Genomic DNA, 24,109 nt, shown 5'->3' on the forward strand with positions numbered 1-24,109 from the left:
AAAGGCGACGTTTTCCTGACTTACCATCTGTCTACCATGTTGGTGACTGGTGTCGGGAGGGGTGACACTCTGATCCATCCCGTTCCACTCTGCACTGCTCTGCTCTGTCCCACTCTTGCCTAGAGGAGGTAAACTTCTGTGACACGCTTCTGGAATGCGATCAGGAAGTCCTCCTGAACAGGTACTGAGGAGAACGGCTCTTCCCAGGACATTGATGACCCCGTTCTGATGTGGCTGAGTGGAGGGAGCCGCTCCTACTAGAGTTGCTCCTTCGCAGTGAAGAGCTACCCCTGCCAGAAGACGGTCCTGAGTGGTGTCTACCTCTCTGTGCCGGAGAAGGTCTGGAGGAAAGGTTTGACTTCATCTCCCAGCGCCCCATGTGAACGGCACTTCCGTTCTATTCTCTGATTCCTGATTGGTTGGGAAGGACTATAAGGTGATTCCAGTCCATTGTTCTTTCCTGAACTCCCACTTGGTTCTCCTGATTCCATATCACCGTGATTTCAAAACTCCTTCTTGAGGACCTGCCAAAGAGCTTGCCAAACCAGGTCTGATTTCTTCTTAGTGGAAGGATGCGAGAGAGGAAAACTATCCTTACTGGGAATGACAGGTAATGGAGAAGGGGTTTGTAGAGGCAACGATGGTGGGAAGAGAGAAGGAATGGGGAAGGTTCTCTAGAGATAAGGGTGGTCTTCTTCCTCCGCCTCCTTTTGTACTATCCCCACTGGGGAGACAGCCATGATACACACTCTCCATGCAAGGACTCATGGGAACATTTCTGACCCCTGCACAAGATGCACATGGAATGGGGATCAACGCCTATAGGCGACATGAATTTCCAGCAAGGCTTGTCCTTGCACGCACAATGTCACACTTCATGTTTCCCGTTCTCTTCCATCACTGCGGGAAGAATGGGAAAGCTTGCTACCACTCGGGTGTGGGGAACAAAGAAACGAACATGTGATCAAATGGGTACTGAACAAGAACTTTCCCAAAGATCTCACAAAACAACACAAAAATCTTTTAATTGCCTTATGAAAAACTTGTGACAGAATCCCCCTCAAAAAAGAAACAACAACGCTAAACTGTGCACTGTTCACATATTCTAGAGGAAGAATGCACATGGGAGACACATCCTCAGGAACAAAGACCCAAGCCTAAAGAATAACAACAGCGATAATTACCTCAGAATTGAATGGTAAATAGGGTCAGGCAAATGTTAGGCACTGGGAGTACATGCTCCCAGTCACACAGAATAGAAGGAAACTAATATGCATGCAAAACAAGAGATGAATCGGAAAACATGCAAACATGGGTGCAGCTGTGAAGACAATGGGAAGAACAGGTCGGCATCAGGTCAGTGCATGTGACCCAGGTAGCATTAGATTTTGTTTTCAGAGATGAGTCGAGAACAGCCAAAGCTAGGTAAGAGCGGAGTAGTCCATATGTGAAAGTGTAGGTTCGTGTACGTGTCGGAACAAATCAAGCAGCTTATCTCGTGTTTTATAAACTTGTTACCATAATGTTTGGTGCAAACCACACTTTTCTGATTTTTTCTATCTGTTATATTTGCAAATTATAAGGAGACTAAAGTGATAAACTGGGGTTTCTGAGTGTGGGAAAACAAAAATGAGAGATCTAATAAATAGTCTGAATTATACATGCTTTATGTATGCAATCAGTAACAATCACAAAAAATTATACAGCAGATGTAACAAGGGCAACTGCACAGATATATCAAAACCTAACCTACCAACCACAGATAGAAGGAAATGGGGAATGTGTCCTAACAAAACCTTCCCCATCCTACCGTATGGGTTCCTACCTGACAAAAAAGTTGTTCATAAAACCATGTGGCACATCAGCTACCAACTGACTCGCTGCTGGGTCTGGAAGCAGGGTAAAATTCACTGGTATGTGAGGTGGCAGCCTGCCCGGGAAAACCCTCAGGTACGGAGTACTTGGGTTCTCACTACTTTTATGACTTGTTCTTGTGAATTGGTATAGGTCTAGCCTCTAATCTGAAAGGATGGGGTTTGGTCCTGATATGAATCAGAAATTTATACCTTGAAACATATTCTCATGTGTTTATTATTGTCATTATATATATATATATACATATATATATATATATATATATATATATATATATATATATATATATATATATATATATATATATATATATATAAGTAATTCAGAGCAGGTATTTATTTAAGTTTCTCTCTGAGTATTTAATATTTTGTGTGGCCTCCATCTGCCTGTACCACAGCCTGCATTCTTGAGGGGTATGATTTCAGCAAATTGCAAAAAAGCCGAGACTCAAACTCCATTTCCCTGAGCACTTCGGTCACCTCTCTTTGCAGGTCGTCAAGGCTTGGTATACCATCATAGTTCACTGTGTGCGCTTCAACACGATCCTTGAAGATACTACCAATGTTTTCACACGCATTAAGGTCAGGGGAGCTACCTGGCAATTCACTTGACGAGAAGAAATCGATACCACTGTTTCGAAGCAGCATTGTGTCTGAAGAGCCTTGAAACATGGTGCCTTATCATGCAAAAATGTGACTTCTTCACCAGATAACACATTTTCAGGATCCTTGAGGAAAGGAAATACTCCACCAGTAAGCACAGTTTCTCTGAAGTATTCGCCATTCCATGACTGTCTTTTTCTTTGATGATCCATATTAACCATTTGGCTGTGAAACAGAAAAATTCCCAAACATTCAGGAATTTCACAACTTCATTGATATCAACTTTCCAGCCCGATATGATTTGGTTTGACGTCATCATTGATATCATCCAACTTTGCAGCCCAAATGATGTAATTTTATGATTTGGTTTCTGACTGTGTAAATGAAGAATTCATCTGATCACGGCAACATGGAGAAAGTCAGCTTCATCCCAATCTTTAAGAAATGAACCACAAAACCATGCACGGTCTTCTCTCTGTTGCTGAGTGATGTTGGGCTTGCTGATAACATGAAATGGCTTGATACCAGATTTTTTCAACTCACGATATACAGCAATATAACTTCTCTTCTTGCTCCTTTTTGTCTCTAGTTCAAGCGCCAATTTACGTAAAGACTTTCTTGGTCTACCCACTGCTTCAGCTATGATGTCTTTTGACTCCTGTGAAAGGACTTCAGGCCTTCCAAGATTCTCACTCTTTTCACGACGACAGTCATATGGATTTTTGTTCCAGTTTCTTTTAACAAAGGATTCATTTCTTTTAATGTATTTAGCTATCCAGGAACATGAAATGAAGGATGCGCCAGCATCCCTGGCCTCTCTGAAGGTCATAGGCCGGATTCGGTCAATCCATCTGATTTCCTCAGAGTTGTTAGCCCTGGCTGTATCTAACTCCATCACTCAGTCTGAAAATACAAGAAATGTAAAATAAAAAACAGCTTAATAGAAACTTAAAATAATTTTACATGAAGATAGGCTATAGCAGAAAACTTCATAACTTTCCATTTGTTCTGTGGAGGGAGACTGAGCTCTAATTTCAGAGATCAACACCTGTTTATGCTACGTTTACAGGCTTGGGCATATATATATATTCTTTAAGATCATATATACATATATCATATATATATATATATATATATATATATATATATATATATATATATGTCAAAACTATATAACATATATATATATATATATATATATATATTTTTATATTAAATATATATATATATATATACAGTATATGGACACTTATGTTGGTTCCAGAAAAGAAAATTGAAGCATTGGCATTCTTAAACAAACTTGTACTAAGAAAAACTGAGAATCCCTTAGGGCAAAAGTGGAAAACCTCGCACTGACGTTACTTCACTTTATTCAAAGGCGTTGTATGTAAGGTAGTCATTCACAAACTTGATGAATTTTATATATTTATTTATTTATTTTATATATTTTCATATATAAATATATATATATGTTGATATATATATATATATATATATAATATATATTTTAACTAATATAATTTATTGCAGACATGATGTGTGATTGCACGAAACGTTTCTAAATAAAGAACTTTGAAACTTAATTCTGATTGTGCATATATAACAAATATATATAGAATATATATTATATATACTATAAGAAAATATATTATGTGTGTGTGTGTGTGTGTATAAACTGTCAGAACAACCAAGAATGAGAATAAAGATATTTGTGTGTGACTAGTGTGTATGTGTATATCGCAAGAAAAAATATCACGATATCAGAAAGAGGAAGACAATGCGACAAGGGACAAGGCCAAGGACAGGACTGCAAAGTTCAGAGTGGATACAAAAAGGGTTTTTTCTTATGAGAGGAGACTGCAGTGGGAAAAATAGTCATTTCGTGAGAGCTAGTTCAAGGGTGGAAGGGAGACTGAGAATATCATGAAAAAGTCACCTGATTTCCAAGGAATTAATGAACTTGCATTTCTTAATTCATGAAGACTACAAGATTCAGTGAATACCAATCCATACAACTGGCTGATACAAGTGTTTATGCCTAATACCTACTATTTCGACACAGTCCCTGTCAAGAAAAAAAAGACTGCCTACTGGGAATTTATACATGGGCGGGGGGGACACAGTCTACTAATTAACGAAGGGAAAGCTGTTGCAATTCATGCATTAAAGCGAAGTGACCTTTTGAAAAAGTACAAGATCCATTAAATAAAGCAATGAGAAGGACGTACAATAAATATAAAAATAGGTTACCGCTGGCGGCTAACCAAGTGAATACAGTAGAATGATGAAGTGAATAAAATGATGAAGAAAATGCTTTTATCATTAATTCATCACGCACAAGTAAACTAAACTGTGCAGTATGTGGTTGAGAGGAGCTTAAAACTGGAAAGGAAAATCCACCCTTATAGTCAAGAGTATTTAAAAATTTTCCTTGAAAATAAGGCAATGTTACTGAAAGACAATGGAAAGCTCATAATTATACTAATTTAGTAAGTGTTTATCTTTACAAAGCATTTCCTTTCCTTTTACTTCCTGCTTTGTTTCACATAAGCCTTTTCCCACTCCTTTTTGCATCGTTTAATTCTCAGGATTCACTTTCAAAAATACTTCATTCTTTGGGGAACCTACGATTACATTCCGAGCTCTAAAAAGTTCAAGAATATTTCCAGCTCTTGTAATGCCATCTTGTCAGCCCTTCTTTTCCCTTTTCCCTTGGGAGAATATCATACAGAAGGGACAAGCAACAGCTCTCACACGTGAATTCTGCAGAGAAAAGATCCATTAAGGGAAGGTTACAACAATCGGTTGAGTGACACTAACGACATCTAAGGCTGCGGGAAAAAAGGAATTTTCTTTACTTCGTGGGAGATAGAACTACTCTTCACTGAAGTCATCCGTATCGTACCAAATGTCAAAACACCGATAGTTTTTTTTTTCACCAGTGTTTCCCATAACAGATGACATCTGAGATAATCGACAGAAATCACTGACACGTTATCCTTTACTGCTCCTGTCTAAATGTTTACAACTGCTTCTTACCCTTCGACGGATACTTATTAAGCATACCGTTGAGTTCCTCTCATGCATTTGCACCATTAATTTATACCTTACAAGTATTCTCGGGCTTACTGAATACTAATGCACTTTCTCAATTCTGCCGTAATCCCAAACACACATATTCCTGTCTACACATCAAATAACCTAGGCACAATGATCCCATTTCTCTCTGTGCAAGGCTTCGTGTTATTTCAACGCCTGCTTTCAGCGCTCCTTAGCTTACAAACACCGCCAGACAGTTATTCGTCTCGTTACCTGATTTATATTCTTTCATTCATTATCACCCTAAACACCACCGTCAAAAAATGCATTGCATCAAAATCCATGAACAAATCCTAACTTTTACCGCCATGAATATTCGTCTTGCAAGTGTTGCATCCTTCCTCTTTTCAATTCTTTGATTCTAATTCATTTTTTCTCTTGTTATTACGGTTCGGTCGTCAGCGGCTGGATAGCTAATTAGCTTGTTTGCTCAAGAAGCGAATGTCATTAAATCTATTATTCCGGATATTAGCATTAATCTTTTGCACCGTCCTTCGACTGGCTCACAATGCATGCTCTATCATTTTTTTCATAATTCTGATCACTCTGGATTCAGATATTCCATGACTATATGATCCTTCATGTGTAACAGTACTTCAAGTAATTTTGCCTTTTCTTTTGTTAGGTTCAGTACCACAAAGAATTCTGTAAGTTTTGTTCCAGTTGTGAAACAATTATAGCAGGGTCTTTCCAGGCATTAGTTGAATCGTTGGGACCTTATTAGTTCAAACTAAGAGCACATGTACTTTTATTAAATAGGCTCACCTGAGTCTCGTTTCATAGCTTTTTTTTATCTTATTTGTTTTTATTACTATTTCTCTACAACAGTTTATTCTTAGTTTGGCTAAAAGTAATAAGAGAGTCTGTCCAAGCTTCAATGCATCAACCACTTTCATTCTTCCAGCATCTATACCAGCGTGACAAAACTACGGTTATGAAGGCAAATAAAATTATTATTTGCTTTTATAGCATCACTCTCACACTTTATAATTCATTCATAAATCTCTGCTGCTTCTATTCCATATTACCACTCCACTCCGCACCATTTGCAAAAATCAGCAGTTCAACATTCTATCCACGACCTCTTTTCTTATTTCACAGCCCTGGCTTTCTCTTCGGTCCTTAGCTTCTCTCCTCACTCCACCACTTAAGAATTAAATTACCATCTCCTCCAACGATGCATGACGCAGGGGTCCTCTGCAAAATTCAGCTACGCACGCCATTCCTGTGCTTTATCTTCCACTGTTTTTCACTCATCTCCAATTCCCTCCTCATACCTGACATAGGTATGAACCTTCATAATTTCCCTGTCCTATCATATATAACTCTATTCTAACATCTGATTCCTCATATCCTTCTTAAAGCTTTATTCTAAAATCTACAAAATCTTGAAGATGTAATTTCATTGCGATACCATGATTCATGTCCACACAGAAATACAGATCATACTATACTTATGTATTACCTTACTATCATATATGGAATATGTATTCGGCAACCAAAACCAGCCTCTCGCCTATATCTACAAGGCCACACTTCTTCACTACTCTCCAAATCATATCTCCATCAATTATTTCATAAGCTATTTCTGGGTCCACATGTCACATGCAGTGTTTTCACAAACTCTCAAACGTCTCACGAAACTGCTTACTATATCTATATACCCCCTCCCAATGTAGAGCACAATGCCCTATGTCATAAGGATCACTTATCCAGCCGAAGCCCTCCCCTTCAAACACCTTGCTCTTACCCCAAAATTCTGATACTTTTCTGTCATTATTTCTTTAAATGAAGAATTGTTCTGGTCATTCTTTGATAAATTTCATTCATGAAAATACATTCTACATTCACCTCTCAATTTTAATGGCACAGCATTTCTTGAAGTAATTCTATCATTCCCAGCTACCTTATGATATGGGCTTTCTTTTATTTTCTTTCACTTCTGCAACCATTCTTATAACTATATTAACCCTTTAAACTATCAGATCATCAAATTCTACCTCTCATACACTGGGTTTCTTCCCGAACAGATGACTACCTAATCTCCCTAAATATCTAACCGGCTCTCACCTTTCCCACTCTTCCTTTTTCCTCAACATCCTATACTTTCACTAGAATTCCCGCTACCATCCCTAACCACTCCCCTCTCCATTTTTTTTTCTAAATTCCTTACTTAATTAGCCACTATCCTTTTACTTCTCCCACGGAAGGCATCCACCCGAAAGGCCTTGCTATTGTAACTTCCCATTAACGTTGCCTCTTCTTAACCTTCAATTCTAGCCTTATTTTCCCCTAAATTCTATATCTGCCCAATTTTAATTCTCTTCTTACAAACTCATTCAACTGGGTAACGGAAAATTACCTATGGCTACAATTTAAAACTCCCTCTACAATAAAATGACCTTATTTTCACTTTAGCTATAATTCATGACAGATTAGAAACATTTTCTGTCACTCATCTTCTTACCATTACATTTCCATTTGGCTCTCTCCATTTGCACTCACACGAAAACTCCAAACCTCCCAACCACATCATCTCTCTCTCTACCTTTGCATCCGCATCAACTTTTCTCATTCTCCTAATCCAATTCAACAGACTCAAACTTCCTCAAATTTACTCTTTCACAAGTACAATTTCGTCCACACCTACATCATATATACAACGGCTACTTTATTTCCTAAGTCTCGCTTTCAATAGTAAATTCTCAGGACAAACATATTTCCCCTTTCCACACCTTACCATGCTCTCCCTGAAACAACACTAAATAGTAGCTAATTCTATTTGCCACAGCAAACAATCTTCCTGCCTTTCTCATTCCTATATGAACTGCCCTTTTGGTCTGGTGTCCTTTCCAAAATAAAACGCCTGAATTACATTACTATCAAACTTGTTCTCATTCTTCATCCAATTTTTGCAAACAATAAAATGCTGGTGGCTTTATGGTGACAATGACGAAATAACAACAATATCTTTATTAAGCTGCAATCTATAATTCTCATTATTTTATTAAGTTGCGGTTTATGTCTCAGTATTTTGTAAAGCAGCGTTCAGTAAGTCTCACTACTCTACTAAGCAGCGCCCTATAAGTCCCATTGCTTTACTGAGCAGCGTCCTAGAAGTTCCATTATTTTACTAGTCTTACTATTTTGCATAGCAGCGTCCTAGAAGTCTCATTATTTTACTAAGCAGAGTCCCATAAGTCTCATTATTTTACTAAGCAGCGTCTTATAAGTCTCATTATTTTACAAATCAGCGTCCTGTAAGTCTCATTATTTTATTAGGCAACACGCTAGTTAATTCAAATTTGTGAACAGTGCGATATAAGTGAGTTTCGATTGGCTGTGCCATTTCGTGGGCACGTTGTTAATTAGTGAATCCTTATTATTTCAATTGCATGGTAATAGGGCTTCAATTCTCTCCAATCCTGTAGTGTCTCTTTCAGAGGGATGCCTTTATCGTGAGTGAAATCGGGAAATCTGAGCTCGCCCTTTCATTCGTCGTTTGGACCCATCCACGTGGCGACGGGACAAGGAATTTCATCTTTTGCGGCACTGTTAAATCTGTATCTTGATGATATCTTGTTAATCATGTGTGCCCCTAGTATAATTAATTTGTAAAATATTGTTATTAATTGTTAAGTGAATGTAATTAATCGTTAACTGAGTACAGTTACGCCTTGCAGTAGCTTGACTAAAATGAGTACCTAATCATCTTCTTTCCATTTGTCTCAGTTTTGTTTTGTTTACTGTCAGCCATTTCATAGCATTTCTTGAAATTCTCCAAGTAAAAAACGCTTAAGTAAATAAAAACATACACGAACTGAGATTCTAGTCACGAGAGATAAAAACACTTAAAAAACGGCGCCGTTCAAGTTAGCAAATCGTAAAGCGACGTAACGCCAGGAATTTTCAAGATTTCGTACATATTTACATTGATAAAGCGTTATTTTTGCGAGTAATGCATGCTATATTTTTATTTGTAACGTAAGATTCGTTTTACTGCTCGACTCAGAAGTTAGTCCATTTCAGCCGAGCACGTGTGCACATACACAAAGGGCAGGCCGAGTTAGCGAGTTTAGATTATTGCGCTTGGTTGCTAAAACATAAAACCAGAGCTAGGTATCTTTTGTTTTTGTACCCGAACCTCACGCAATTTCTGTGAGGGAAATTCCAGAATTTTATGGAGCCACGTGTTGCACGTGTTGCTGCTACATTGTTAGGCTGTTCTTGCATCCTATAATTTTAAATAGGGAGCATGCTTGCAAAGTTAGCAGTTATTTGCTGGGGTTGAGCGTTCCGACGAGCATTTTATTTCCTAACAACACAAAACTTGCGTCATAATAACACCATTTTTCATGGGGTTCGGTCTCGAAGGCAAAATTTCCTCACTGATAGGGAGAATCGGTTAACCAATTTCTGAATGATATTTATAATTTGCCTCCAATTTTAGTGGGATAGGCTTATGCAATTCGCTAGGGAAAGTTTATTGACGTATTATATTAGAATCGTTGGACTTCAAGAGAGAGAGAGAGAGAGAGAGAGAGAGAGAGAGAGAGAGAGAGAGAGAGAGAGAGGATAGGTTTTGTTTTCTTAATTACTTAGGGTGTTAGATATTGCTTTCCACCTCGCTAGATTCTTTAGCCCATCAGAGGGAACTAGGCGTTATACTGATTTTACTAAACAGTCCTCTATGGAATTTTACATTTTCACTCTAACTGTTTAGCCTACCCCTTTTATTGGGTTCCTACGTCCTATATATACATTATAATTTTGCAGTTTGCCAAACCCATTAACTGCCCTGTACTTCTTAAACTAACTGCACTTACGTGCTACTCAATTTTTGTGTCCTTACACACCTACTTGTACTTACTGTACCTCAATTTTGCACCTACGAGGGTAAGTCAAAAGTTCCAGGAAAAATTGTTGAATGATGTATTTACAGGAATGAAACAACCCAAATACTTGGTAAACAATTATCTGTGATGTAGTGATCCACATAGACTTGTTACCTCAGTCATCCTCTTTTACCGTGGTGTGTTTAACATCTAAAGAAAAGTAACCTTGAACCCATGGAAAATAAAAATTTTGAGATGAGAGCTAACATCAAGTTTTCAAGCTTTGCAACAAGTTTATGGAGATTCTTCTCCATCTAAATCAGTTGTTTATGATTGGATAAAGCGATTTAAGGATGGTCGGGAGGACCTCAAAGACAACCCAAGAGAGGGAAGACCATCGACTGCAAAAATGAAAGAATTGTGGCTTTGGTGCAGAATCTAGTGGATGAAGATCGTCGGATTACTATCGATATGATAGCTAATGAAACTGGGATCTCCCATGGTTCCGCATTTTCAATTTTAAATGAAAATCTTGGTTTGAAAACTTTCAGCACGTTGGGTCCCAAAAGCGTTACAAGACCAACTGCATCAAAGAGCTGAACTTTCTCTTGCAGTTTTAACGAAGACTGAATCAAATGAATCAGAGTTTTTGACCGGATTGTTACTGGAGATGAAACTTGGATCCATCAATATGACCCAGAAAGTAAAATTCAATCAAAGCAATGGTTACCAAGAGGTTCAGCTGCACCAGTGAAGTTCAAAGTGGCGAGATCTGCCCAGAAGGTTATGGCAACAGTGTTTTGGGACTCCAAAGGAGTGATTTTGATTGATTTCCTTGAAGGACAAAAAAACAATCACTTACAAAGGTGTTTTGCAAAAACTGCACTGCATTGGCTAAAAACATCGAGGAAAGTTGCACCGCAGAATTTTGTTCCATCATGATAACGCTCCAGCACATTCATCAAGGGTTGCAAGAGAAGTCCTGGAAATTTAGGTGGGAAACTCTTCCACATCCTCCTTATAGTCCTGATCTTGCTCCTTCAGATTTTTTCCTGTTCCCAAAACTCAAGGAACACTTAAGAGGGGTCCGGTTTGAATCTTTGGATGCTGCTAAACATGCAGTTTCAACATGGTTTAATAGAAAGGCCCCAAATTTCACAAAGAAGGGGTTGCAGAGGTGGAAACAGCGCCTTGAAAAGTGTATAGAGTTAGATGGTAGATATGTAGAAAAATGATGTTTGAATTTCCTTAAATAAAGAGTATATTGAATTTTTCCTGGAACTTTTTGACTTACCCTCGTATGTGCTCCTTTTACTGTGTGTTACTAACACAGTACACCCTTGTGGTGCCTATTGTTGCACTGAATGTGCCCTTGATTAAATTCACTCTGTTCTAATTGAACCACCTCTGCTCCTGTTACCAATATGTCCGTGGGCAGGTTAAGCAAATTCACATAATGATACCTTTGCATTTGTAGGTTTCGACCCATGCTTTGTGTTGGAGTAATCATACTCTTGGCATTTGTAGGCTTTGACCCATGCATTGTGTCCAAATACTCACACTTCTGCATTGTAGGTTATGACCCGTGCATTGTGTTAATCCTCAAATTTTATTAGCGTCTTCCTTACCATAGGGGCACTCCCACTGTAGTTGGAGCCTTATACTGGCCCACCTTATCAATTTGTTTGCGTTACACTCTGTCTAGTTCAGAGTGCCATTTCCATTCTGTGCAATTGTTTGCATGGACACTCAATATTCATTTACGTGTGCCTATAATGCACAGCCTAAAGGCAATGCCTTTCAATACAGCGCCACTTTTGCACTGCTAGCTCATCCATAACAAGTCGTCTAGAGTAGTTACAATATTCAACCTCTAGCAACTCAGCCAAAATGGCCACCTATGAGGAGGCAATCGCTTTCTACATGCAGAGGGCAGGCCATACTGGAGTCCCATTGCGAGTCTGTGTACAGGAGTGGATGGAAGGTTGGCTTGCCAGGCACCCCTGGCACCCATCCGAAGGGGGAGCCCTTCTGCTAGGATCTTCAGTTGAGGGGCCCATCATTGTGATATCTCCCAGAGGTTATGATTGAGATCGATGGGTCCTCGCCTACCAGGACCCCTACAATATGATATCCCAGGTACCAGCTCAGGTCTGCATCCACCCTAATAAAACAATAATTTATGAAAATGTAGACGTGCATAGGACAAAACTCCTGATTGTCTGTTTGTGGGTGACCACACCCCAACACAGTAGAATTAGTTCCTTTGGGGTAGTGGATTTCCTTCCCAAATACTACAAGCTACTCATGGGACAGGTCATTAAGTCTCGCCTCTTTCCTGAGCCTGACTTGGGTCCTCCGCCAGGCCCAGTGCCACTGCCTGCACTGGCCCCAAACCCACAGCCCAAGGGCTGGGCTCCTTCCAAGAGATGGATGTGGAAATTCTGCACTTTGTGTGGCGTGCTCAAGCACTCCCAGAATTCCACCCAGTGTCCCATGAGATCCGTTACATCTCCCAAACCTATAATGATTGTATCATGGACTGCCTATAGACCAACCTAGAGGAGGTCAAAACCTGGGTCGCCATCCTGGGAGACTACACTCGGTTGATGCAGCAGCCAAGGCAGTGGCTAGCATAGTGCCTCCTCCTTCTGGTAACGCAGCCTCCAATGCCACTCCCTGCTTAGACTCTGAAGGCACTCCTGAGCCTTCCCGGGGATTGGCCCCACAGGTTCCCTCTGAGGTATCCGAGCCTAAGGGCAAATTAGAAGAGTCAGAGCCATCAATAAGGCCATTACTCATTTGCACAGTTGATCCTGAGGAAAAAATAACAGAGATGAAGCAACTGTTCCCTTGAAGAAACATCATTGGCTCCACTCAGCAACTACACTTCCAGCACTTCCCTGGAGAAGTAACTGGAAGGCTACCTGCATCAAGGGGCTAAGCCTCCAGTGCTACAGCTGGAAGGTCAAGTGCCTGAAACTCGAATAATGACAGAGCATAGGTTCTCTCCCAGCCCAGGTGCCTTGGCACAGTACCATGTATATATTACACATAGCCTGAGGATCCCATTTCTTGTAGTTAACAGAGTCACCGAGCTCCCACAGCACTCATATTCTATACCTACGGGGCCTTAGGTTAACCCTTAAGGGACGGATTGAGCCTCAGTGTGAAACAGTATTACGCACCACTGTTATGGTAATAATGAGTCGAAAGAGAGGTGCCAATACTTCTATATGCTATAAATTCACTTTTATACAGACGTGAGAGTTGGGCCAGTTGCCACAGTCGTCTTTTCACAGCCATCAGTAATGCTTCTGACTTAAAGGGGGAAAGTACTGCATCTCTCTCTCACGAGTCTTTTTGTAAATTTGCTTGTAAATATACGAAGGGGTTGCTGTTGTTTTTTGTTTTTGTCTTTTACGATAGTATGTCCGTTGTAAATGTAATTTTACAAAGAAAATTGCAAAGAAATATTAGAAAAAGCATGTAAAAGTAAAAAAAAAAGTGACTGAATCTTCCTTCTCGTAAATTTACGTGAATATTTTTCAACAAATATGCAAAAAATTTGTTACTGCTTTTATTTCTTATCTGTTTTGATACTGTGTGTGCAGTAATAATAATTTTACAAAATACAATAAATTTATTTATTAGAAAAAACATATATAAGTTGGTAAAATTTACGATTGTCTTGTAAATGAGGCCCCACAAGGGGTTGGAAATAGCCACTTTCAACTTCTTGTGGAAGGCAGGGAAAATTTTTTAGAATTTTTTTATTTATACAGTGTAAATGTACGTGTCAGTCTCTTTCCATTGATGAGATTGTTTTTCATTTTGCCGACCTCAAAGTTTCCCCGGTCTGGGGTACTGCACATTGATAAATTATGCCGTCCCTTAAGGGTTAATAGAGCAATCCTAGCCCTTAATCCAGAAAGGATGTCTAGGGTTGTCTCCCACTTTTAATCAGTACTGTTGTCTTGAAAGAAATTATTTTGTACTGAACTATGTCTGTTCTTTAGCCCAACAAGCTGAAGAACATGTCCTAGCTATATATGTATTTTGTTGCATTCCAGCATGCCTACGTTTAAGTATTTTATTTGCTTACTTGTGAAATATTCACTTGAGATACCCAGTTGTATCATATTTAATCTTATTTTTATTTTTATTACTAAAGTTTGGGCTGCAGCTCAACATTCCCACTTATATTTAACATGTTCCTTTATTGTGGGATATATCATTCACCTGTGAACTAGTTTATCATTTTGATAATGCTGCATTTGCTAAGTTCTGTGGGGCATTCCTTTAGTAATAGCTTTTTTTTATTACTAATTACAAGTCAACACTCAAAGTTACATTGCTGTTTGTCGCACATGTCCTAAGACCGCCACTAACTTTCAGGTATACCTGGGCAGGTCTGCCTGCACAGCCTACCTGTGCAAGCACACCTGAACGGTAATGTGAACAACCTGCACATTTTTTCTGCCTGCGCAGGCCACCTGAGCAAATAGTTCTTAATCGATATGCCTGCGTCGAAACGATCTGCACAAGGCGCGCGCGCTTACACGTTAGTGTGGGGAGGGGGGGAGGCCACTTTCTTTTTGCTCAGTTCTCTTCCCGTCCTCAGGTGGAGATTGGAGAATGCGTTCTGGTCAGAAAAATATGGTGCTGAGCTTTATTGAATTTAAAAGTGTTTGTACCTACATTAATGATGCATCGGATTTATTTATTTTTTAATACTTGCTGATGTCAGATTAATACATATTCATAATTTTGTAATTTTTCCACGGGAAAAATAATTGTATGTAATGAAAGCTGAAAGTGGCAGCGTCATTCATGAATGTCTTGAAGATTTCATTGAAATTTATAAGATTGAGCCTTGTCTTGGCTAAGCAAAATCCAAAGACTATCATCACATGAAAAAAGGCTGCATATTTTAAATTAGTCGAAAAACTAATGGAGACTGATTCTGCTGCTCGCAAAGACAGTGTCCTTGTGTGCCCATGTATGTTCATAAACCATACATGAGGGTCGTTTTTAAATTTTCAATGTGGCAAAGTAATGTGACACAAGAATGGGCCTATTTGCGTCTATTCATGATCATATATCATGTAAGTCAATTTTAAAATGAGAACAAAATTACATTCAATATAGTAATGGAACAAAATAAAACATAGTAGACTATGTATGTTTATAGTGTTAACATCAAATGTTTTAACAATAAATAACAGCCACTCCTTCACTGGACGCTTACTCTAAGGCTGCTGCATGGAACTGAGTCAAAAACTATCGTTGGTGATGAAGATATGCCTGCTGTGCAGGTAGACCTGAACGTAGGAAAGCGTAATATTGTAGTGTATATTCAAGAGGGCAGGATGTAGGCCTAACTATCAGGCCCAGGGCATTCGTAAATATTATGGCGCTACCTTTTCGTATTCTGTCTTTTTCTTTTACTCATTATTAATTCTGATTATGTCACACTTCTCAAGATAATTTAAACATTTTTCCATCTTCCTAAATTTTTGACGTAGCCTTTGATCGGAAACCCTCGATTAAATACTGGTTTTGACCACTAAAGGCGAGGTTGTGCTCCAATGGAAGTCAAAGGTTTCAGCTTCTTTATTGCTGCTTTCAATTTAATAAATCACATGGCACTCATTTATAAACTTTAGAATCTTGGAATGGGTGGATATGTTTTAGGTTTACTTCAAGATTTCCCTCCAGGTAGGCAGCAGTGAGTTGCTGCTGATGGGATCTTTAGTGAACCAAGACCTATTGTATCTGGAGTTCTACAGGGTAGTATTCTTGGTCCACTGTTATTCTAGTGTTTACAACGGTTGTTGGCCTCGAAAGCAAGATTGTTCAGTAAGCCAATGATGCAAAACTTGTGGGTGTAGCAAAATATCCACTTGTGAGAAATGAAGCTGCCCTTAGTCTGAATCATAACATGGAGCAGATTAGAGAATGGCGTAGTCGGTGGGGTATGAGGCTGAACTCCAATTAAACGAAGACACTACTGATTAGCAGATCTCTTACTGATTTTCCACCCCATCCTCCTATAATGATAACTAGGAATTCTGAATATTCTAAATGATAATTAACATAGCGAAAGAGAGAGAAACCTTCCATTAATAGACACTGATAGTTAGAGAGAGAGGGAGAGAGAGATTAGAAGAAACGAGAGAGAGAGAGAGAGAGAGAGAGAGAGAGAGAGAGAGAGAGAGAGAGAGAGAGAGAGAGAGAGAGAGAGAGAGAAGGTGTTTTGGCTATATCGAGATGACAAGGCCAAACTGGAAAGCATAAAGGATTGTAAATCAGCGCCAGAAAAGCAAAACCTGTGTTGTGATTACAAAAGCCAAACTCGGGTATGTGTTATGACTGTGTCATGGTGACAAAGGCATTATGACCGCACTTAATCGAGTTGGAAATCACAAGGAATTCACAACAAAACGCATGGTGACCTTAGTTGGATAAACAACCGCTGGAATCCATAACTTCCGGTGACGACAAAGCACCTCCTTTTGAAGGCGGTGCATTTTCCAAAAATCCACCCAAAATAGGCTGTCTTTTGATAAGTCTCAACCAATGAAACATCTACCAAGGCGGGACAGAAGCAAGGTTTCCGCGTTCGATGGGTGGGACAATTGATTCCAGAAACCTTTAAGAGGTCCAGTTCTAAGGGGGAGCAGCAGAGCAGAAAAAGAGAAGGTAGCAGAGAAGCAGAGAAAAGATAGGGGGTGAGGCTGCAAGCCTCACCAATTGTGGGTTGATATAAGAGGAAAGGCTCACATTTGACACTGACTGTAATCTTGCACTGCAATTAACTTTGTAAACCTATTGTAACTATATTTTTGTGTTAATGAAGTACAGAAAACTACATTGTGCCTTCTTCAAGCCTACTGAGATTAAAACACACTACTACATCACAAAGCCAGAACGATAAGCATCTATAAAGAAAAGTAATCTTCTTTACTTAGCAACGAATAGCAGACATAAACAGAAAGAAAGAATAACAAGGACACAACATAAATGGTGCCAGCTAAAGCAGATCCAAACAGAAGGCAAAAGTGCAAGTGTGAAGGACGCATACCAGAATTTCAATGACCAAAACAGAACGACAAAGTATAACAGGTGATGAAGTGAATCATAACAGCGGCGAAAAACAACGCAAGCATCCAGTAAAACCCACAACTTTTAAAAACAATGAGTGAACGACTGAATGTTTAAAACAAAGAATGAACGTCTACAGTGAAAGCAGTGAATGTCTACAAGCGAATGCAGTGTCTACAGTGACCAGTATCCGGAGCATCTACAAGCAAACAGTGTGTCTACAAAGAGCGAACGAATACAACGAAATTGTATTGGTCGCGAAAGTGATAAAAAGGCAGCAGTTAAACAGAACCACAACAGATTAAGACTGGAGGATGGCAAGAGAAAATACATAGTTGGAAAATTAATTCTCTCATAAATTTCTCTCTTTCAGTGAGTGTATTAATATTTAAATAATCTCTCTCAAAAGATATAAGACTTTTTATGATAATCTCTCTCAAAAGGTATATAACATTTATAATTCTCTCTCAAGAATTTTTTTGATCTTGTCAATTTTTTTTGAGATTTGATAGATAGGAATTTTTAATAACATGACATGATTTTTATGATGTATCATTGAATACTGTTGTGTATTGGGTATAAATTTTCGTATGATTTTAGAATACCAGAGTAATGCAGAGTTCATTTGACGCATTGAGGAATGCAATTGGAAATAGCCCTTATCATTTATGATAAACAACAGATAGACAAAGTCGAATTCCAGTGCCAAGTTCACAAATATCGTTAACTCAAGGAAGTACTAACACAAGTAGCAATAACAATAACACTAACCCTATTTACACATTTCAATTTAGAACAATGGCGCCAGCAGCAATCATTATGCAAGCCACACAATTCTGTGGAAGAGTGGAAAGTTCAAATCCTGACAAAAATAGGTTAGAATCATACTCTGTGAACCAGTGGTTAGTGAACGCAGACAGTCGTATTTCTACAAATAGAAGAACAGATGAAAAAACCAAGATTAACGAGGCCTTGCTTTTGGTTAGTTCAGAAAGGGGTGATGCACACAGAACTTTGAATTCAGTTAGATTCAGCAACATAACTACATACGCTGAATTTAAAAGAATCTGCTTGTCAATCTGGGAACCAGTGAGTCAAAGTGATGCCTCATATAAAATTAATAAATTCCTCAATCACCATTACGACGGAGAATCAATAGCAAATCTTCACACAGATATTGAAGAAGCAACACACAAAGTAATAAAAGACTTAAGAGAGACAAACATCACCATAGGTGATAAGAATGCTTTTGGTGATGGATAAACTGATTTAGTCAGTTTGAGATATGTGTTAAATTACTTGTCATTTGGAACAATGTATAACGTACTTGGAGAAAAAGAGGTTTTCAAAAAAGTCAAAATTGATCCTAAAAGTGATAGCCTTACAGTTTTAATAGCAATGAGACATGAAATCCATGAGAAAAAGAGAGATTTTTCTAAGGGATTAATAGGGGTAACAAAAACACAAAATGAAAGGAAAGACAGAAATACTAGTGAGTCATATGAAAAAAAATAACATGTACAATGATAATTCCAGACAAGTAGGGAATAGACAAACTTTCTTTCAAAGGAACTACTGTATGCACAAAATACTAGAAGAAAGTGGAATCCAAACCAAAAAGAAAGACAGAATCAACCGAGGAATGGACCATTCCACGGTCCACCCATGAGATATCATAATGGTCAATATCCAAATACAAATAATTCACAACCAGGGAATCATGCAGCTCAAGGAGCTAGACCAAAAATACCATGTGAAAACTGCGGGTATACAAATCATTCCACTAATGAATGCAGAAGGCCTAAAATCTGTGCAGTTTGCAAACAGATCGGACATTTAACTACGTACTGTTGGTTCAATAATAAGGAAGTCAATAAAGAGACTAGAGATAAGTAACAGTCTCCCGAAAATAAATAACTCAGCTAACCAGTGACAATTAACCCCTCTACAGAGAAAAAAAAAAAGGGAATCACTTCAAGGAGATGAAAGAGAAAAAGGAGAAGCAGTTACAATGGGAAATGAAGGTTCATCCGCATATTCCTATTTACATAGCAAAGAAGTAATATTTTCCATGAAAGAGGATGGAATAAATAGAAAGGATCTGCCTACAGTAAAAATTCCAATAAAAGGAAAGACCTGTACAGTACTCATTAATTCAGGTAGTACTGTAAATATAACTGATAAAATAACTTAACCAGGCACTGTAGAAACTCAGATTCAGTGTCAGAGTAGAGTAACAGAAGGAGTATCAGGGAAACAGAATAAAAGTTTAGGGAATGTGAACTTAGAAATAGAGATTGTGTCACATAAATTTATTGAAAGTTTTCTAGTTTTAGAAGACAGATTTTTTCCCGCACAAGTATTGTTCTCATTTAAGTCAATGACGAGATGTGGAACGATATTAGATTGTAGTGAAGGAAAGATTAGCCTGAAACAGGATAATCAGAAGAGCGTATGTTTTACGCTTGACGAAGAAAAGTTTCACCCAAATCTGATCAATTTGCCTGAGACAGCTTCGACAAGCCAGACGAACATACAGGAAAGACAGACAAGTAACCAGAACAAGCAAGACAAAATGGAAACAGATAGAAAAGAGGAATTCCCACGATCCCAGAATACAGAATGGTTGAGATGTGCACATCTCAACAATACACCTATAGATGATATATACTCCAATATCAATAATTACACAGATGTGAAAGTGAAGGGAAAATGTTAAATTAAGTATTGCTCTTAGATATAATAGATAAACCAGATATAAATAGTATAACAGAAGTAACAGAAGAAACCACTGGGGATGCAGAACTTTGTTATTTTTCAGACACAAAAGAAGAAGAAATATGTTGTGTTAGCACAGCTGATGATAATAAAGTACAATTTGTACTCAACAGAGCAGTAACTTTGTATCCAAAATGTTTAACAAAAATGTATTTGAGATCAAAAGAGGATGCAAAGGGTAAGGATGTTCTATTACTGAATGAAGAATTGCCAGATTTTGTCAGAATGGATAATTCACTTGCCCACATTAACACTAATAGCTGCGAAGTTTATGTCCAAAACTATTCAGATAACAGACTAACACTATACGCAGGCACTGTCTTTTGCACAGGAATCCCTGTTAACAATCCTTTACTAACAATATAGAAGAAAAAAAATTTTCTCTATAACTGGCCAAAACTCTCAAATAAATTCAAAAGGAAACAAAACAGTTTTTCCAGAAAATAGACACAAGTTAATTCAGGTGTTAGAGAAATACAGAAATGTAATAGCTATAGAAGGAGATAAACTAGGAAGAACAAATGTTTTACAACATAGAATTTTGTTAGATGATGGAGCCAAGACATTTTTTATTCCTAATTACAGATTACCAATAAGCCAGAGACCCATAGTTGACAAGTTGAAAGAGGAAATGAAAGACGATGGAGTAGTGATTCCTTCTAAATCTCCATACTTGTTCCAAAGAAAGATGGTAGTTGGAGACTTGTAATAGATTACAACACATATTCCAACGAATAGCAGACATAAACAGAAAGAAAGAATAATAAGGACACGACACTCCCCTTCAGGTGGATGGGACTTTCCTGAATGAGTCTGAAGTTTCAACTATTCTAGGCGTAACTTAACTCACATCTTACATTTGAGAAACATCTAATGAAAGTGTCAGCAAGTGCAGCACGAAAGTTAGGTGCTGTACATATGGCTTCATATATTTATAACAATGATAAAATCAATGCTAGCTGTTTTAGATCTTTTATCCTTCCTTTAATAGAATACTGTTCTTCGGTGTGGATGTCTACTTCTGCCAGACATTTATCTATTTTAGACTGAGTACTTCATGGTGACAGGTTTCTGTTTCCTAATATTAGCAGTTATGACTTGGACCATCAACGGATGGTCTCCTGTTTGTCAATTTTTCACAAGTTGTATTTTAACATAGATCTTCCACATTTACAATTGATCTTGATCCCCTTTTCTTGCCGAGAGCGCACAGATTTGCTGAACAGCAGCACCAACATGCAGTAAATATGCCTCGCTGTCGAACTTCTCAGTTCCAGAGATCCTTTATCCCTCACACCGTTGGACTGTGGAACAGTCTCCCTGAGGATGTTGTGCAACTGGAACCTCAAAAGTTCCTGCGAAGATGCAATGCATTACTACTCGAATACAATTCTCCTTGCATTTTAATAATATAACTACAATTTTATCTATTTATTTAATCATATTTTTTTCTTTTTTAATAAGCGATCTCTTCTTTCTGTGTTTCCCTTTACCGCCTGTTACTTCTTTCTATTGAACACCATATTCTTTGGAAGCTTGAATTTCAAGTCAATGGCCCCTGTGGGCTTGTTCCATGTGAATAGGGTTCATCTTGTGAATAATAATAATAATAATAATAATAATAAAATAATAAAATAATAATAATAATAATAAAAATAAAGTGAGGGCATCATAAAGCGTAGAATTCTTTTCTGGCATACTGCATGCAATGCCTACCTTGGAGGGTCATATGTCGTTTTCTGCGAAGTCCACACTTCGTGTAGATAACGTGCTATTTTAACTTCCTGATCTCTTTATTCTGATAAAATTTTGCCCTTAAAGTTTCAAGATTTTTCCAAAAGATTATAACATACTGTGTGAGTAACACACACACACACACACACACACACAGAGGCTGTAACTGTAAATTAGCGAAAAGGCAGATCGAAGACAAGAACAAAAAGTAGGGACAGAACCTAGTAAAGGATCCCCACAAGCTAAATAAGTAGTCTAGCAACGTCAGGAATTCATGTAAGGGTCCACTGTTTCATTATGCCCAGAATCCAACTGGGCAGACAACAATTCGTTACTCATAGAATCCATGTGAACTAAGTTAGGTTCAGTCTCATTTCCCTAGCAGTTAGTGAAAGATTAGCTGACACACTAGGAAGTTTTCCCTTAAAAATTAACATGACCTCAACGTCAAAGTAATAAGTGAAAATCTGACTTCAAAACCAAGTCTCCAGATATTAATCTTGCAATTAAAACAGTGTTGTTCTTTCTAATTTACATAATGTACAGTTGCCAAGACATTTCATAGTTTGATTATAATACTGGATAATTACCTGTTTTCGTCACTCCGAATGTTTCCTTGCTGGCGTCTTTGGGTCTGCAGTACTCCGATTACCCGACACTTTGGTGGGTTTAATTTCATTTTTGTCGCTTCGGTATCCAATAACTGCATCTATAGTTGGAAGTTCAATCAAAGAACCAAAGGCGTTGTAGTTTCTCCTGTGAAGTTCTATGTCCAGTTATTAGTTTAATACCACTGGAAATAATCAACACAATCACGAATCACGTGTATGTCAGTTGGTAGCGCCCTGGCCTTCATTTGAGAGTCCTCGGTCTGATTCCCAGGCGAGCTAAAAGATTATTAATATCTTTTTTTTTTTTTATGAATGTACTAGTAGCTGCTCTTTTACTAGTTATTCTTACAAGTAAAATCAGGGACTAACTCACACCACTCCTGTACTCTGACTCCTATTGCGGGAATTATAAAATCCCTGAAATGAGCTGCATCATATTTGGGAGTAACCTGCTCTCTTCATATTTAAGAGCAATCTGCTCTCTTAATAAGATCTTTTTCTATATGGTTCAAAAGACAGGAAAATGCATATTTCATCTAGCAAACAGCAAAATAAAAGACAAAAATACAAACAACACTGTCGCAGTATATCACTCCATTCAAGAAATTCCTATTTTCAAGAAAGGGATAAATTCCAAATTAGTTATGAGCTAGTTACTCAAATAAATAACTTCAAACCTAAAATGACTAATTTTACTGCCAGTTTCCTGGGCAGAAGTTAACACAGTACAAGAATGCAATCATATAACACCTTATTCCTCTAATACCTGTATAGAATAAGCATATAGAAACATCAACTGGACGAATCGCTGCCTAAGAAATCATTCAATAGGAAATGCAGGAAGAAAATTCTAAAGGACGGCCGACAACAACAAATAAAAACATAAGAGATTAGGATATGAGGCAGACATGAACCTTTACTGACAGAAGGGGATGCTGGAACTCGATAATAAAACGAGAATTATTATCCCTTCCAAACATATTTTTTTGTGCTAAACGGTCCGAAGACAACAATAAAAAGCCGCGTCTTTTCTAGAGCTATTATTTTTCTTATTGTTCCTCCTATCAGATCACCCCTGTCCACATCTACTCAGTGGGAATCAGCAATCCCCCTCGGATTCTAGATTCAAGTGTTTGTCATGTTTCATTTGCTACCATGCTTTGCTCTTCTCTTTCTGCATCTTCTCGCAAGACTTTGATCGTCTTTCTTTCTTGGAAAGAATCAGTCGCCTCCTTCGTGGTTGGGCTCTCACTTTTCACATCCGTCTTCAGTTTTCCTTTTCCGGAACTGAGCTAGCGAGGGGTGGGATTGGTTGCCCGTTGTCTTGTCCTGCTGATGACATTCATTTTCCCAACGGGGAATGACATGACAACCTACTGAAACCCCCCCAAAAAGTTGAACATCCTTAAGCCAGAAGAGACGTATAAACGATTCTCGTGGCATTTTCGCTTTCCCTTAAGAAAAATGT

General features: G+C 38.2%; 1 long non-coding RNA gene across 1 annotated transcript in view; it reads right to left on the reverse strand.

Annotated features, from left to right (window-relative positions):
- Positions 1–15,412: 15,412 nt before the first annotated feature.
- The window catches only part of LOC136842585 (uncharacterized), a 624,527-nt gene continuing 615,830 nt past the window's right edge, over positions 15,413–24,109 (reverse strand). Inside the window, exon 4 of the long non-coding RNA XR_010854272.1 lies at positions 15,413–15,735. This is a non-coding gene — a long non-coding RNA (uncharacterized lncRNA). The remainder of the gene's footprint in view (positions 15,736–24,109) is intronic.

Source organism: Macrobrachium rosenbergii, chromosome 10 (genome assembly GCF_040412425.1).
Source record: "Macrobrachium rosenbergii isolate ZJJX-2024 chromosome 10, ASM4041242v1, whole genome shotgun sequence".
In the NCBI taxonomy this organism is placed as follows: domain Eukaryota; kingdom Metazoa; phylum Arthropoda; class Malacostraca; order Decapoda; family Palaemonidae; genus Macrobrachium; species Macrobrachium rosenbergii.